The sequence below is a fragment of the Dendrobium catenatum genome, unplaced genomic scaffold, assembly GCF_001605985.2.
Source record: "Dendrobium catenatum unplaced genomic scaffold, ASM160598v2 fragScaff_scaffold_1096, whole genome shotgun sequence".
Classification (NCBI taxonomy): domain Eukaryota; kingdom Viridiplantae; phylum Streptophyta; class Magnoliopsida; order Asparagales; family Orchidaceae; genus Dendrobium; species Dendrobium catenatum.
This window is the reverse complement of record NW_021319558.1, coordinates 68,971-73,173: the sequence shown is the minus strand read 5'-3', so window position 1 is coordinate 73,173 and position 4,203 is coordinate 68,971. Positions and strand designations below refer to the sequence as shown.

Genomic DNA, 4,203 nt, shown 5'->3' with positions numbered 1-4,203 from the left:
AGTACTTTAATATTTTTTTCCTTCATAGTAGAAATTAAATGAGGAATTTTCAAATTACATAAAAGATTTATTCAGTGCATTAAATCAAATTATAAAAGAAAAAAATTAGTTCAATACAAAAAAGACAGGAATCATAGAAAAAACATAAATTAAATGACAAATTATTAAATATGTCTATGATACATTTAAATCAAATATAGCAATTGGAGAAGAGGATAAAGAAGCATAAGTGTTCTTAAATATAGCCATTGGGGAATTTGATAAAGTAGAAGGGTTGTTTATCTCGAACTCTATTAAGTAAACTTATCTCAAACAAGCGCATATGCAGCTACAGCTAGGCTATGAATTCTCTACAAGGAGGAAATAGCATCGTGAGAAGGAGATTAGTTCAATACAAGAAAGAAAGAAATCTTAGAGAGAACATAAATTAAATGACAAATTTTAAAATATCTCTATGATACTCCATTCATTCAATAACTCTAGAATGTCATCAACCTTCTCATTCCTAATCTATTCAAGCAAGCATAATTCTTAAGTCCTTATAAGATTATCGAATGAAAGCTTAACTTCTGTCGTACATGGACATGAAGCTTACCAGAACTTCTGGATGATTTGACATTAGACTTTGGCATGCAGCTTCATTAAGATCAACTGCCCATTTCTAATTACAAAATAAAGAAAAGTTAGCTATTGAAGCATAAACATTAAAAAAAATATGCATTGCAGACAAGGATCACTGAAATCAATAAAGTGGATTGAAGAGAGAGATACTTGTCGTCACAAGCTTTACACTAGCAACCTTAGCTCCGAGACAAATCAAAATATAGTAGTTGGAGGAAGAGGATAAAGAAGCGGAAGAGCTACTTAAATAAACTAGTATAAATGCACGTGCACATGTGCAACAACAACAACAACATCAAGCCTTTATCCCACTACGTGGGCTCGGCTACATGAATCCTTTTTCTCCATTGTGTCCTATTAAAGGTCAAATTCTCGTTTAAATCTAATAAAGAAAGGTCATTCCTAATATTTTCTAACCAAGTCTTTTTAGGTCTGCCTCTACCTTTCTTAAGATAAGTCAAATCTAATACCTCTACTCTCCTAATCGGGTCATTGGAAGGCCGCCATTTTATGTGACCAAACCATCTAAGGCGACTCTCTCTAATCTTATCTTCTACTGGAGCTACTCCAACCTTTTCACGTATATGCTCATTTCGTATCCTATCTCTAAGGGTAAAGCCACTCATCCACCTAAGCATCATCATCTCTGCTACACTTAACTTAGTATTATGGTTCTCTTTTAATGGCCAACATTCAGCACCATAAAGCATTGCAGGCCTCACTACCATCTTATAGAATTTTCCCTTAAGTTTGAGGGTACTTTTCTATCACACAACAAGCCCGATGCACTCCTCCACTTCAACCATCCAACTTGAATTCTGCTAATAATATCCCTATCTATTTCACCATCATTCTGAATAATAGATCAAAGATATCTAAAACGTGTACTCTTATTAACGACTTGATCGTCCAAAGTTACAATCCCCTCACTAGGTCTATTACTACTAAAATTACACTCCATGCATTCTGTTTTAGATCTACTTAAGCGAAAACCTTTAGTCTCTAATGTTGACCTCCATAATTCAAGTTTACTTTCAACTCTCTCTCTAGTTATATCGACAAGAAGAATATCATCAGCAAAAAGCATACACCAAGGTACATCCTCTTGCAAATGTCTAGTGAGAATAAAATCAAAAAAAATTATGATACGATATAAATCATGATATAAAATTTTATATCAGTATAAAATATAAATTTTGTATAAATATAGATTATTTATACTTTTATTATACTTGAATTAAGATAAATTAAAAGAATATATTATTTGTACAAAAAATGCATGATAAATGTGAATTATGCGTGTAAATTAAATCATTATCGGAGGATCGATCTACTGGTAATGTCGTCAATAATTCAATGAATGTGTCAGCTGGTTCAAGCATTAGAATATTTCCATCAATTTTTGTCACATTTTTTTCATCATAAATCAATTATAATCATTTCCTAGAAAGTCAGCATTTATAATAGAGAAAAAAAAAAACAAACCCTCTTTATAGTTTTATAATTTAATTAATATCATCGCTAATTTTAGTGATCAAATGTTTTGACTACCAGAGAAAATTATTAACTGTTGGAGATAAAAAAAATTCAATATTATTTTATTGATTAATCCTTATACTTATCTATGTTTTCAAATTACAGAGGTTATCGTATTGAATTGTTGAATAAATACTCACTTCTAAACAATTTAAACAATGTTAAATCCAAGCATTAATATATTTACAATAAGCTTATGATTGAGAGCAATAGTACATTAGTGCAATTTTAATTGCAAGTCCTGGGTGATTCATGAGCTGCTTTTGCTCGCTTACACCCCTAACTCTATTTATATATATTTGTTCATTTTATAAAAATTAGAAATTGAAGTAGCAACAGTTAGTGTGCATTCCTTAATGTTCAAAAAAAAAGTTTCTAACAAGCACAAAATTATATTATTTAATCAGCTTAACTAAAATTTGATCATAATTGTTAATTCGATCGTGCTTTATATTTTATAAAAAATTGATTAAGAAAAAATCCTGAATGCCAAAGTTAGACTCAGAAAGAAGCAGCTTCATGAAAAATCTTGAAATTCCAACCGAGAGGACAATGGAACAGCCATCATAGCTACAGTTAAAAGGCCTAGCAAAGCCTGGCACGTTAATATTCCCCTGCCTTCACAAAATTTATCTCTTTTTAAAGTATTTGTAAGTACAAGCATTAAAACATTATTGACTCTAAAATATGTGTGAAATGATTTACGTCTCAATATTCTGATTGCATTTACAAAAGTTCTAATCACTGAGAGTTAAGCAAGAGACAAAAGAGAGCAAAAATCTTAATCGCATGCAAAATGAGTCCCAAGAGCAGATATCTCACCGATTTTTTATGAAAATATTCAGCAATTTTGAGAATTAACAACTTAGATCAGAATTCAATTGGATCAGATATTAATGATTTGGATCTTCTTTGGATATCTATAAAAAAAAAACAGGAAGAAAAAAAATAGTCAAATAATTTACCGTGCATGATTCACAAGCTTTATTTCATGATAAAACATCAACAACCAGCATTTTCAATCAATTAATTCGAGAAAAGAAAAAAACTTTTGTGATCAAAGACACAGGGATGCTCGCTAAGAACTGTGTAAACTGTTTAAAATGTCTCCAGAAAAACCAAGAAACAATAGCCTCAAAATTTCAATTAGGATGGCATATTTAATCACAAAATTTAATTATGTTCTCCAAAAACAAGTCATTTATACAGAAAGAAAGAGCTCTAAAAAACATCAATATTCTTTCCTCCATAAATTTTCTACATGAAATAAAAAATTATTGACAACATTATAAAGAACACGAGATAATATGATATGTAAAAGCTAGCAGCATAAAACCCTCATCTCTGCACATGAATAACATGTATAGTACTAAAACACGAATGTAACTAAGTAATCTTAATCAAAGAAAGTTTTAATCTATCCTAGCTACCTTATTCTAATTCAGATCATTACCAGAGAAGTAAGCAACATGAAAAAACACATGAAGCTATTGATCAAATTCATTGTGTTCAGTTATTGATTGAAATATTTTTCAAGTTATGATAGAACCTTCTATGATGAATAAAAGCACAATCCTCAATGATCATGAAATTCAAAATTAACCCGAATTCATATTTTTCACATCATATTGATGGATCGGGTCAATTTTTTTACATGCCTAGTGCAAATATAAATTTATGACAAGAAACATAATGCTACTTGTGTTATATATGAGAGATAAATAAAAACAAAATAACTCTAATATATTACATAAGTAAACTAAAAATAAAATAAGAAAAAAAAAACATATAAGTATTCCCTATCTTGCCATAGATTTATTTATAAAATACTTCTACACATTATATCCACGCAAAGTATATATTTAAAGTATACTAATGAAAAGAAATTTTTATATTGACATTAATTTTACAATAAGCTAAACACAAGAACACTTAGAAATCTCAGATTTCTGTAGGTGACGTGAGCATCTTAGTTTAACCTATTAACTAACTAGCTTTCTTTTACTATTAAAATAAAAGAAATGATTAAATAAATTTCAGTATATC

At 29.5% G+C, this 4,203-nt stretch overlaps 1 long non-coding RNA gene across 2 annotated transcripts in view; it reads right to left on the bottom strand.

Moving 5' to 3' along the window:
* Positions 1–257: 257 nt before the first annotated feature.
* The window catches only part of LOC114580558, a 21,113-nt gene continuing 17,167 nt past the window's right edge, over positions 258–4,203 (bottom strand). Inside the window, exon 3 of one of the 2 annotated variants that reach the window (XR_003702009.1) lies at positions 258–661. This is a non-coding gene — a long non-coding RNA (uncharacterized LOC114580558). Of the gene's footprint in view, positions 662–2,957; positions 3,078–4,203 lie in introns of those variants that run through there. The other variant, XR_003702008.1, reaches the window with a different exon arrangement.